Raw genomic sequence first — 14668 nt, 5'->3', positions numbered from 1 at the left:
CTCCTCCCCCTCTGTAACATTGCTTTTAAGATAAAGTTTGTGAATATATGGAATCAGCTCTCTTGATGTATATGGCAGTCTTACTACAACAGCTATTTCTCTGAGTATAAAGATTGTTTATTCACTTGTTGGTTTGGTACTTGAAGCTGAGACAGTAGCTGTAAGAAAAACTAAAAAAACAAACAACAACAAAAAAGTATTAAAAGAGTGTCATAGCTAGTAAAAAAATTTGTAATGTTAAATGACATCTTTGAGTTTGAAGTGAAATACTACAGAGACCTATGTCTTTATACCTGATGTGAAAGGAAATGACAGTATAAGAATTTGAGTTGGATTATAGCCTGTATTTATATTGTATAGATAGATTTAGGGAAAAAAACCCAAAAATATTTGGCTTAGTGTTAGAAATGTTCTAGTTACTACTGTTGCATAACAAGTAGCATAGAATGTTATTTCTATATCATTCTACTGGTCATGTGAACCAAAAGGGCAATTCAGATTGCAGAGGAGTGAAGCATGAGATTCTAAATCTCATTGGAATAATAAATGTATGTACAGAAAGGATGAAATTGATGAACTATGTTAAAAATAGCTATCTAAGAAGTAAATATTTAATGATACTTAGATATATTGGATATGACTCTTATGAGAACAAGTAAGGAAATATTGAAAGTAATTTATATTATAAAATTTTGCTTTCTTATCTCCATAATTAAAGTAATACATACAGACTGTGTTTTACCATTTAATGAAGCGAAGTGTGACACAGTGAGTATATCCTCTTGTGTTTCAGGTTGATGAAGTAGGCAGACTAAAGTCATCATTCTGGGGATACTTCCCAGGTTCAGGATCCAGTGTATAGGTGGCCATTGGGAAGAGTTCCATATTGTTATTGGATCTGTTCATTGCAACATGAGGTTAAGCCTAAAATGATATAACTGAAAAATAGCATTAGATTATATTAATCAGGATGTTCCAAGCAGAAATTGTAGTGATAATCTTGTTTAATTCTTTCATCACAAAGGTAAGGGTACTAAAACTAGACTTTACAAAGATCTTAGTGAGTGGTGTGGCACCCTTTGGACTTGAATCTAGGTCTCTTAGTTGGCAGGTTATTGCTCTTCCTATTACTGCATACATCTACACTCTTTTCCTGTGCTATAAAATCTGTGCTATAAATTGCCATCTGGTAATTCGTGTGGAAAGACTGTCTTCACCAAATGGTGAATAAGAGCTTGTTTCATTATATTTTCCATTTTGGGGGTCTCTAGAAAGTGAAAATGTTTAGTCAGCTTGACAAGGAGTATATAGTGAGTAGTTAAAGTACATGTGGTGACCTGAGGAGACTCTAGTTTTGATGTACCTTGAAACTTATCCAATTTTGGCTCCACTTTATAAGATAACAGGATGCAAAATTACAACTGCAAAACTAAGTGCAGGGCTTTATAAAAAAGAAACCTGTGTATTTTAAGGGTCCTCAAGCTCAAGCTTCATCAGCCTGTGGTTGTGAGTCAGTTAGTTTAACTGAAATAATAGAGTTTTGATTGGACTTTTAGAAGAACATGTTGTCTCTCTAGACAAAATGTTGTTAGTAAGCACAGCTGAAGAGACGATCATTTCTCTGGACTTAAAGAGATTTCCTTCTGACATTCACAGTGGATTTTATTTTATTTTAATTTTTTTTAAGATCTTGATTTAATTTTATTTTTTTTAGTGCTCCAGCATTCGTTGTTTATGCACCACACCCAGTGCTCCATGCATTACGTGCCATCCTTAATAACAGTAGATTTTTAAATGCAATCTTGCTTACATGTATTAACATATACAAGGACATTCAGGCAGTGCTCTGTGGCTCTAAGTGATATGGCACTTCCTCACATAGTGATTTAGACATGTAGCCTTGCTTTTTAAAAACCTCCAGCTACCACCATTTAGGTAGAAAGCACTGCTGTTGATATTTGGAGGCTGAAGACTTGTGAATGATGCATTAAATGGGCATGTCAAAGTGTGTTGCCGGTCTTTTGGAAGTCATCTAATTATAAAGTATTCCATCTTGGTTAATCTACTTAGTATATGAGGATAAATGAGGATGCCATTTTGTAACTTTTGAAAAATGAGTTGATATTAGTGGGATCAGTTGAAGTATTCTGACAAATGATGCATAGACAAGATAGTATTTTCCAGCCAGTGTCCAATGTTAATATGCCACATGTGGAATGCATGATAGGCACAGAGGAAATAAGGGTAATATTTCACATTACAGAGTGTTTTGAGATAGGGAAGGCAGTTATTAGGTTTCCTATTCTTGTAAAGAAAAGCACTTGCAGGTTATGAACTTATTTCCCTGAAGTAACATAACTGGGATTCAAGCCCAGCATTGGGACACAAAGGGCAGCAGGCTTTTCATTATGCCACTCTGTCTCTTCCTAGAGGCCAACAGAAGTTTATACCATCCCCACTGTCCTTCCCCACCTGGAAACAATTGCATTCCCAAGGTCTTGTAATTTAGCTTTTTGTTATGACTGCTTTTCTCTGAGTTATTTAATTAGAATCTGCAGCTTTTGGCAGGAAAATAGTCAACCCAGCATATTTCTGAGAAGCATTGTATTTAGGGGAAAAGTCAAAGTGAGCAAATAGAAGAGAAGGAATGTATGTCAGTAGCTGCTAGAATATATTAGTTGCAGACAAATTTCAGTGGGAGTGTCAGTCACCATGAATTACATTTTTAAGTGAAGTGGCCTGAAAAACTAGAATGGGATGGAACAAGGCATGTATGTGATGGTACAGAACATTTGGAATTCTCCCAAACCTGTCATCTTTTAATGGAGGAACTTTTAGAAGCAGAGATGGGGCCTGTGTTGATAGAATCATCTTGGGAAATGCCGTCCAAGGGCACCCTTAAACACTCCTATTCAGACTTGATGTTTCGAAAGCCTTTTCTATTAGACAAGTATTATTTTGAAAGCAGTAGTTAATATATATCTCATTTTAAAATAATCCAATTAATTTAGGTCCATCATTATCCATGATAATATCATTAAAGCATTCTAAAGGCCTCACCATTGATAATGAAACATAGTTTAGCTGTTAGAAGTGTTACAGAAGAGGTTCCTCAGGACGTTAAGAATAGAACTACCCTACGACCCAGCAATTGCATTATCAGGTATTTACCACAAAGGTACAGATGTGAAAAGAAGGGGCACCTGCACCCCAATATTTATAGTAGCAATGTCCACAATAACCAAACTGTGGAAGGAGTGAGATGCCCTTCAACAGATGAATGAATACAGATGTGATCTATATACACAATGGAATATTATTCAGCCATCAGAAAGGATGAATACCCACTATTTATATGACATGGATGGAACTGGAGGGGATTATGCTAAGTGAAGTAAGTCAAGCAGAGAAAGAAAACTATAACATGGAACATAAGGAATAGCATGGAGGACATTAGGAGAAGGGAGGGAAATCCGAAGAGGGAGAAATCAGAGAGGGAGATGAACCATGAGAAATTATAGACCCCAAGAAAGAATCTGGGGATTTCAGAGGGGAGGAGTCTTAGGGGAGGAGGTAACAGAGTGATGGGTATTAAGGAGGGCACATGCTGTGATGAGCACTGGGTGTTATACTTAACTAATGAATCATTGAACACTATATCAAAAACTAATTATGTACTATTCAGTGGCTAACTGAACATAATAATAAAAAAAGAATTGTTACAGAAGATAAATGTTAAATACTAGGTTACTAGGTGAAAGAAAACAATAGTTTTAGGTGTCCTGATAACTGTGAATTAAGAAGGCTTTCTTCCCCTTAAAGCATTTTATTGTTGGTAGATGGTTAACAGAGGGATAGAGGAGTCTATTGAAAAATGCCCTCAAAAAGAAAAGTGAGATACTGCTTTTGGGATGACAAGATCAGAGTGGATTTTCATCATATCACCTCATACAAGATATCAGGTACATATTTTGTCTAGTAAATAGTCGATGACATGGCTCTCTGCATGATGTTGATTAGAAACTATTTTCTGATCTATTTTCCTTGGAGCCCATAGGTTTTTCAGAATTAATTTTTCTGCTGGCATGATTGCAATAATATCTACTGGAGTTTAAAATTGTTCCTATTTTTTCAGGAGTAAGTTGTAAATCCTGTTAAATTGCAGTGTCAAGCCCATAGCTTGCATTGAAGCTAACAGAGAAAGAACAGTAGACTAGCTTCCAGGCAGGCAATGTGAGAGTATTTAGATCCCATCATGTCTGAAAGCATTTTTCTTAAGTGCAAACGTTGGGTATATTACCCAGGGAGTTAAAACACAGGCAGCTAAAGGGAACTGGATTTTTTCAATCTGTCAAATTAGATGCGTCTGCTTCTTAATCATTATCATGAAGTTGTTCTGTGGGACTACTTGAAACAAGTTAGCTTTCAATTAGCGTGACATTATATTGGCATGTCTGAACTATTAGAAAAAAATATGGTTCTGGCATGGACATCATATGCATGAACAATTTATTGGTGCAGTTTCATGGTCCAACAGTATTACAATCTGTTAAACTCTTAAAACACTTGCCTCCCTATTTTTCTCTTAGAGTCACTTGGAAATAAGTCCAAACCAAGTTAAATCCAGCTATCCACCTGCTCCCTGCCTTCACTAGGTTGTTGAGCATTTCTGAAATAAATCATACTACATTTTTTACTTTATCTTTGTGATCACATTTCTACAATGGACATTGGAACAGTGCTATGGGATCTTCCTCTTTATCTAGGACATTCATTCACTGTACCATGCTCTGAGATATTATATTATCCATTCTCCTCTATCTTTAAAATTTCTACCCTCTTTCTACACCTTTCACACCAAATGCGAAGACTTGCCTTTCTGCCTACTTTTTTAAAAAAATGTTTTGTAGTAGAACATACTCATATCTTATCACTACATTTACTGGTATACTCTTCCCTCCATTTAGAGTGGTCAAAATCCGCCTGCTACTCTCTATAGTTGACCCCGACATTTGTGTTTTCTAATATTATTTTAAAGACTGCTTCTTCAGTTGTCAACTTTCCTCCATCACCATCTTATCTCTCAATGTAGGATCATTCCCATGAGCCTCCAAGTAGAGCTTCTATTCACACATCTTACAAAAAACATTCCCTTGAGTTGTGGCACTATTGACTTCACAGAAAAGCCTCTCTAAGAATTTTCTGTATTAAGTGTCTTTGCTTTCTCACATTTCATTTTCTCCTTAGCGAAATCCAGTGAGATTTTTGTTCCTTGTAAAATGGCTATGTTAAGATTACTAACTAATGCTCTGTTACTGAATCCAATGGTCAATTCTGACTTTTCATCTTACCTGATTTCTTTGCATAATGTGACCCAGTTGGCTACAACTTTCATCTCAAAATAGTTTCTCCTGGTTTTCTTCCTACCTAATTAATTCTTTCTTTGCTTATTCCTACTTCTCTGACCTTTTAGTTCCTTCTAAATAAAATCTGTTTAAAATCAGTGACTCTTGAGGTGCTTGGGTGGCTCAGTCATTTAATCACCTGCCTTCAGTTCAGGTCATGATCTGAAGGTCCTGGAATCGAGCTCTACATCAGGTTCCCTGCTCAGAGGAAACCTGCTTCTCCTTCTCCTGCTCCCCCTCCTTGTGAGCTCTCTTTCTCTCTGTCAAATACATTAATCTTAAAAAAAAAAAAATCAGCGACTCCTAAATGTATGTTTGTAGCTCAGCTTTCTCTCACATCGTTCCTATCTTTATTATCTGTTGTTACATAAAAATATTACCCAAAACTTAGTGTCTTGAAATGAAACATTATCTAATGGTTTCTGTGGATTAATAATCTGGACATGGCTTAGCTTGGTCTCCTGGCTCAGGGTCACTCACAAGGCTGTTGTCAAGATTTTGGATGGGGCAGCAGTCATCTCAGGGTTCAGTTGGGGAATGATCTGCTTCTAAGCTCACGCAATGATGGTTAGCAGGATTCAGTTCCTTGTTGGACCAGGTTTTTCTCTGGCTATTTACAATGGGCCACCGTCAATTTCTTATCATATGGACTCTTCAGTAGGGCATCTGCCTTTATCAAAGTGAGTAATAAGGGAATTTCAGTAAAGTAGAAATCTGTAACTTAATCTCAGAAGTGACATTTTATCACTTTTGCCTTATTAACAAGTCCCTAGGACCATCCCACACTTGAAGGGGATCACACAAGGTCATGAGTAAGAGGTGGGGGTTATTACAGGCCTGCAATAGTAATATATCAAATTAACCTGAATATGATATAGGCATCTGAAACTTAAAGAATCTAGAATGGATCGAGTCTTCTTAACTTCCCAAACTTGCTATTCCCCTAACTTTCCCCATCTCAGTTAATGGTAATATAGTATAACTTTATTTCCTGGCCAGACCTGGGAATAATCTGATTTCATTTTAACTAACTGACACATCCAACGTATCAGTGACTCCTATTGGTATTTTCTCTAAAATGTATATCAAGTCTAATGATTTTGCAGCATTACCTTTGTTAGAAGTGTACTCTAAATCGTATCCGTGAATCTCTGAACTACTGCATTAGCCTCCAACCTAATTAGTATCCGTTTTTCCTAGCTTTGTTCCATTATAGTTCATTCTTAACATGGTAGTCAAGGCAAACTTTTAAATAATGTCTATTATCTTATTAGTACCAGTATTAGTTCCCCATGACTGCATCAACAAAATTACCACAAAATGGGTGGCTGAAAGCAACAGATACTTACTCTCACAGTTTTGGGGGCTAGAAGTCCAAAATCCAGTTGTCTGCAGGGCCATCATCTCTCTGAGGGCTCTAGGAGATTGTCCTTTCTTGTCTCTTTTGGGCTTCTTGTAGTTAACAATAGTACTTGGCTCTCCTTGGCTTGAACACATGCATGAGTCCAATCTCTGCCTCCTTAGTTACATGGCCTTCCTCCCTGTGAGTGTCTGTGTGTCTCTCTTTGTAAGTACACCAGTAATTGGATTTAAGGTCCACCCTAATCCAGGATGATCTCATCTAAACTTGGTTACTTCCGCAAAGGCTCTCTTCCCAAATAAGGTCACATATATGGGTATCCATGGTTAGTACTTCAACGTATTCTTTTGGGCAACAAATTCAACCCAAAACAGTACTGTACAAACTCTGGATGACTTTGCAGTACAAATACAATATAAGTGCTTCCATTTATTGGTCCTATCCTGTTCTTCATGCTCAGCCTAGTTCTCATCTCCCTCATGTCTAGTCTCCCCCAATCACATTGAAGTTCTTTCCGTTGTGCAACTATTAAGAACTTGTTCTGCTGTCATGACTTTTGAATATGCTCATTCTTTCCTGGGATGTTTTCCCCTGTATTCATATATGACTGCTTCTTTCTCATGATTTAAATCCCAAGTGAGGGGGGCCTTGGTGGCTCAGTGGGTTAAGCCTCTGCCTTCAGCTCAGGTCATGATCTCAGGGTCCTGGGATTGAGTCCCGCATCGGGCTCTCTGCCCAGTGGGAAGCCTGCTTCCCCCCTCTCTTTCTCTTCCTGCCTCTCTGTCTACTTGTGATCTCTCTCTCTGTCAAATAAATAAATAAAATCTTAAATAAATAAATAAATAAATCCCAAGTGGTAGAACCTTTAAGAAATTAAAACAGTAACTTCTATACCACTTCGTTCTTTTTCCTGTAGAACTATTTAATTTTCCTCTCATTTATCATTAAATGAAATACATTCCTTGTCTGTTTGTGTTTTACAACCAAGAATGTAAGCTTGATGAGGAAAGGTTCTTGATCTTGTTTCCTGTTATGTCTCTAGTACTCCAGTGTCTAGGATAGTGCAGGGCATATGTTGGTTTACAAGTTCATATATCCATTAAAACCTCAATAAGCAAGATGATATACAAAACTGCTAAATAGATTGCAGAATGTGGTCAATACGAAATGCTGTTTGACCTCTGATCCTCTGTACTTGTGGAAGTGTAGTGGTGATGGGAAGAAAAGCAGTCAGTCTTAGAATGCAATTCTTAGAAGAACCTTAAGCAAGGAGAGTTGTATGCTTAGTGTTGGTAGGTTAAGAAGCAACCATATCACACAAGCATAAAGCAATGTATATTCTCTTTGAGGAAATTGTGTAGCTCCTGTGATAAAGAAGTAGGACCTTTAGATAGTGAAAACCTTGGCATTAACTGAATATAGCAAATGCTTAGTTGAAAACCACATAAATAGCACATGGATAGAATTTCACTCCATGCAAGGATTATATTAGCAGACACTGTCCAAAGAAATAGTAGCACTACCTGCAGGTGGATCATTGGATACGGATCCTGTATGTTTTTTTTTTTTAATTAAATTAATTTATTTATTTTCAGAAAAACAGTATTCATTATTTTTTCACCACACCCAGTGCTCCATGCAATCCATGCCCTCTATAATACCCACTACCTGGTACCCCGACCTCCCACCCCCCACCCCTTCAAAACCCTCAGATTGTTTTTTCAGAGTCCATAGTCTCTCATGGTTCACCTCCCCTTCCAATTTACCCCAACTCCCTTCTCCTCTCTAACACCCCTTGTGCTCCATGATATTTGTTATGCTCCACAAATAAATGAAACCATATGATAGTTGACTCTCTCTGCTTGACTTACTTCACTCAGCATCATCTCCTCCAGTCCCGTCCATGTTGCTACAAAAGTTGGGTATTCATCCTTTCTGATGGAGGCATCATACTCCATAGTGTATATGGACCACAGCCCTCAGGGAGATTCAAATCAAAACCACATTGAGCTATCACCTTACACCAGTTAGAATGGCCAAAATTAACAAGACAGGAATCAACACGTGTTGGAGAGGATGTGGAGAAAGGGGAACCCTCTTACATTGTTGGTGGGAATGCAAGTTGGTGCAGCCTCTTTGGAGAACATTATGGAGATTCCTCAAGAAATTAAAAATAGAACTTCCCTATGACCCCGCTATTGCACTCCTGGGAATTTACCCCAAAGATACAGATGTCGTGAAAGAAGGGCCATTTGTACCCCAGTGTTTATAGCAGCAATGGCCACAGTCGCCAAACTATAGAAAGAACCAAGATAGTCCTTCAATGGACGAATGGATAAGGAAGATGTGATCCTGTATGTTTTTAGTTGTGGATACATTTGCATCAGAGGTCTCAGAACTAACATTGTTTTACATATTTTTGACTATTTAAAATATTTAAAATAGAAGCCATGGAAACTAATTTTCTAGTTTTGTGACCTTGGGAAAGGTACTTATATAGACAATAGCATCCATTGATTGAAATTAATTGAAAATTTGTAAGGATTAACAAAATAATCCATGTAAAGTTCTTAGATATATGTGTGGCATTTATTAAGTGTTCAACAAAGATTAACAGCTGTTTTGATAAGCAGTATTTCTTTCTTTTTAACTTTATGTATGTTACTTAAACCAATATATCCGAAATATCACTTCAACATGTAATTAATATTAAAAGCTAATAACAGGGGCACCTTGCTAGCTCAGTCAGTAGAGCCTGTGACTCTTGATCTTGGGGTTGTGAGTTCTTTTTTTAAAATTTTTGTCCCCCCCCAGGCTTTATATTAACATGTATTATTTGTTTCAAGGAATTGTAAGACTGTTGATTCACAGACGTGTACCCCTAAATAGTATTTCTTTTATGTTTCTGGCTTCTTCACTGTTATACTAGCTTTCTTTTACAACTGTAACAGGTTATCGCACACTATGTGGCACAAATAACACAGATTTATTCTCTTTCATTTTGGAAGGTTAGAGTTATGAAATGTAACTTACAGGGCTATAATCAGGATGTCTTCAGGGCTTGTTCTTCTGGGGACTCCAGGACAGAATCTGTTCCTTCAATCTTGCAGCTTCTAGTGTTTGCTGACATTTCTTGACTCATGGCTTTATCACCCTAATCTCCACTTCTGTTATCACATGGCCTTCTCCCTAACTTTAATAATCTTGTCACCTTCTTACAATGACTCTTGTGATTATTACTTTTGGTCCTGCTTCGGAATCCAGGATAATCTCTCCCATGTTACAATCCTTGAATGAATCAAATCTGCCAAGTCTCTTTTCTCATGTAAGGTAACATATTCAGCATATCTGGGGATTAGGACATGAACATCTTTTATTTTGTTTTGAACAAATGCATTCACTTCTTTCAATTTTAACAGTTATTTTTTTAAATTACAAAGCTTTATCATTGTTTGTTTCCTTTATGAGAATTCTAATGACCTATTGGCAGATAGGACTAATGCTTATATTTCCTTTCCTGGCAACTTCGGTGGTCAGTCTTTCACTGTGTAGTACCTAGGGGTGGCTACTGAGCCTCTTTACAAAAGAGGCTAATTGTTCTTTGTTCCAGGGCCTTAGAAATATTTTCTGTTGGCTAGAGCTTAATATTCTGACTACTCAAATGAGCTTATGATAGGAAGGTACTATCCATGCCACAGATCATTTGGCAATGTTTGGAGACATTTTGCTTGTGGCGGCTTGGTGAGGATACCACTAACATCTAGTGGGTAGAAGCCGTCAATGCTGTCACACATTCTACAATGCACAGGATAGCCTTCTAAAACAAAGAATTATCTGGCCCAACATGTTAATAGCAGTGGGGTTGAGAAAACCCTGTCACAGGGAACTCTAAAAAAGAGAATTGCTTAGATGTTTGCTTTTCAAAGTGTGGTCTGTGCATCATCAGCTTCAGGATTACCCAGGTTATCAGTCTCTTTGAAAACTCCCTTAGTGATCCTAAAATGCAGGCAAGGTTGAGGAGCCATGCCTTAGCTTTTCTCCCAGTATCCTACTCTCCTCACAAGTTGTTATGCCTGTGGGTATGTGGAGTTTAACTGGAAAAATAAAATTTAAAAAATTTGTTTGCCATATATAAAAAACATCAAAGACAGGGTCTGATTAACATAAAGCCATGTTTTCTTGAGATTTGCAGTAAGTTTCTAACTATTCATTGAATATATTGGCAGGGGGGCACCTGGGTGGCTCAGTGGGTTAAAGCCTCTGCCTTCGGCTCAGGTCATGATCCCAGGGTCCTGGGATTGAGCCCCGCATTGCATCGGGCTCTCTGCTCAGCGGGGAGTCTGTTTCCTGCTCCCCCCATCCCACCGCCCCACTCTGCCTGCCTTTCTGCCTACTTGTGATCTCTGTCAAATAAATAAATAAAATCTTTTTTAAAAAGTTTGAATATATTGGCAGGAAGAATTCACAAAGGATGGCAGATCCACTCAGCTAGGATCATGTTTGCAGCCCAGAAAAGCAATGATGGAATATATTTGTTTTTCTTCCCTGGCTTTGTCACTTGCCTCATCCAATCTGCTGACTTTAGAACCCAAAAACTTTCTTCGGTATGAGCTTTGCAGCTGAATTACAGTGGAGGGTATGATGAATATGAAAGGTGTAAGAAAGGTGAATTAGAAAAGTGGCAGATGGAAACTGTGTAGTGTTTTTATTTATGCTCTCTGTTCTTGTACACAGTGCACTTTCCATTTTAGCTAGTCGGGTTCATCCATTTACTGGATTTTCTCCTGTCACCAAATAAGTATGACTTATATTGAGTTTTACCGAAATTTCTGGCAGCCTATGGAATATTTCCATTTCACCAATGATTCACAGGAGTTTTAATCTGGAATTACTATGCATGGTCCTGTGGTTTATAGTGATAAAGGGTAATACACACCCAACTATGCATCAGTGTTTGATGCTTATCATACTTTATTGTATTTAGTTTTTGAAATAATCTTCTGAGACTATTCCCCTGCCCACTCTAGAGGTGAGAGGATAGAGACATAGAGTTATGAAGTATTATTATTTATCCATGTTTGCACAGTTGGTAAGAAGTTGAGGTGTGCTTCAGACACAGACATTTTATCCTCTTCAGTGCGTGCCCTTAATCACCGTTTTGTATATTTCTTCAGGTCTATCTTTGCAGACCATCAGCTAGTCCCAGGGCTTTTCTGAGGGGTACCTGGTTACACTAAGCAATCTGGACTTTGTAAGGCATTATTACATCATTTTCAAATGACCTTGATCCTGAGACCTTTTTCTAGGAAGCTACATCCCAGCCACCCTTCCTCTAAGAGTGATTCTTCTGCCTTTCTAAAATGGAGAGAAAGGCCTAGTGACTCAAAATACAATTAGTTTTTATTGATGATAGTGTTATGGAGACAGACTTTTTCTATGCATATTTGTAATTCACCTGGTTTCTTATATAACTGCCTTGAAACTGTTTTTATGGTGTTGTTCACATGGTTTCTGATGAAAACATCATTATACTAAGCATTAACTAGAATAGAAAATTGCCAAATACAGCTTATTGTAATTTCTTCTTTTTAAACTTTTAAAAATACTTTGCTTATCTTAAAGTATTCATTGATTAACTTTACTATAATAAATGTAGTTTTCAAACATAATTTTCAGAAACCCATGGGTCATAAAGATACAAAATGGGCATATGTCAAAGATTCACTTAATTCACTGACAAAGGAACTGGAGGACATGTTACAACTGGTTTAGAGGAGGTGTCAGAGAACCACAAATTTAGATGCAGTAAAAGAATTTTGGAATGGATTTGCCACAATGATCTGTACATAGGGCAGTGATAAGTTGCATCCCACCAGACCACATATAATTTCCATTTCTATGGGCAAGAATTACTTGTATTGCTGTTAACATTTTTAAAATTTAATTTAATTTTTTTAGTGTTCCAAGATTCATTGTTTATGCACTATTGCTGTTAACTTTCTAGAAGTTATCTTTTCAGAGTTGTGAAATACCATGTTTACAGAGAAAGGTGAACAGAGAGGGTCAGGTAGTCTTTAAAGCTTCACCTTTCCATCAAAAGATGATCCAGTAATTTCTTTTGTTCATTACGGTATCTCAAATATTTAAGTACTGTCGTGCAGATGCATCTACAGTACAAGCTTTATTCCTTCAGTTGTCCATTACATACTTACTGTTATCTGCTTGGAACAATTTAATAGATATTGTAAGCAGACCGGGAAATGTGTAGGTTTGTGTGTATGGGTTTGTATCTGTTCAGAATCTATTTTAATTAGATTGTCACTGCTATCATAGTGTTTCTATTAATAACGCATTTAAGTGGATCTTATGACTGAGAATATTGGAAATTATTGTAGTGACAAAATGTTTAGCACAATGGAGTTTATCTGGATGACTCTTGAATTGAGACTTTTATGTGGTTTTTTACTTGCAGAATTAAAATAATAGGAATTTATCTGGATTCTTGACCAATTTGAGATTTCATTTTGTAAAAGCTTTTCCTTTTTTAAATTAATTTTCCAGTTGGCAAATATATATATATATATATTTAGGGTATGACACTTGATGTTTTGATAAACATATACATTGTGAAATGATTACTACAATCAAGTTAATTGACATATTCATCTCAAATAACTATCATTTATTGTATTACAAGAAAATTTTTTATTCTCCTAGCAAACTTTAAGTATGCAGTGCAGTATTAATAACTATTTTAATACCATGCCATATATTACATCATTGGATCTTATTCATCCTGCGTAACTGAACTTCGGTAAACTTAGACTAATATCTCCTCATTGTCACCATCCTCACCCTCTGGCAACCATCATTCTATTTTCTACTTTCTATGACTTTGATTTTTTTCAGATTTCACATGGAAGTGAGATCATGCAGTATTTGTCTTTCAGTTCCTGGCTTATTTAATTTTGCATAATGCTCTAAGGTCCATCCATCTTATCACAAATTAATGTATTTTCTTCTTTTTTAAGGCTGATTAATCTTCCATTGTGTGTATATCTCAATTTTTTAATTTATTCATCTGTTAATGGACACCTACAACCTTAAAACCTTTTTTTTTTTTTTTAAATTATGCTCAGATAGCCAGCAAAAGTACATCCTTGGTTGTTGATCTAGTGTTCAGTGATTCATTAGTTGCATATAACACCCAGTGCTCGTCACAAAATGCACCTCCTCAATACCCATCACCCAGTTACCCTATCCCCCACCTCCCTACCCTCTATAACCCGCAGTTTGTTTTCTGGAGTCCAGAGTCTCTCATGGTTTATCTCCCTCTTTGATTTCTTTCCATTAGCTTTCCCTCCCTCCCCTGTGGTCCTTTGTGCTATTCCTTATGTCAGAACCTTTTCTAAGGAGATTTTGAAGTAATATAAAAATGTGCTTGTTTTTATGAAGAACAGTAGATACTCATTTTTTTAATTGAGCAAGCATATAAGTATATGGAGGAAGCCTAAAATTTAGTATACTTACTTATGATTGCAAAGGTCATATTATATGTTGTGAAGTAATTTCTTTCTAGTCACATTCTCTATACAGCATTGTATTTTGCTTTTATATCTTAGCATTTTATTGTGACTGTTTTGTCTGAATTAATAAACCTACAGTGGATAAACTTCAAAAATATTTGTGAAGGCTGAATAATATTTTATCTTAGAGCCATTCCCAACAATTTATTTTAATAGTACTTCTTTTTAGTGATTAGATACTTCAGTGGTACTTTATTAAATATTTATTGACATAAATCTCTACCTGGGTTTATGAGTATTTACATGATTTATTAGTTACCTATTAATGCATAACAAATTACTACAAATCTAGTAGCTTGAAATGATACAAATGTATT

This window comes from Mustela nigripes, chromosome X (assembly GCF_022355385.1).
Source record: "Mustela nigripes isolate SB6536 chromosome X, MUSNIG.SB6536, whole genome shotgun sequence".
Taxonomy (NCBI): Eukaryota; Metazoa; Chordata; class Mammalia; order Carnivora; family Mustelidae; genus Mustela; species Mustela nigripes.
Note: the sequence above shows the minus strand (reverse complement) of the source record.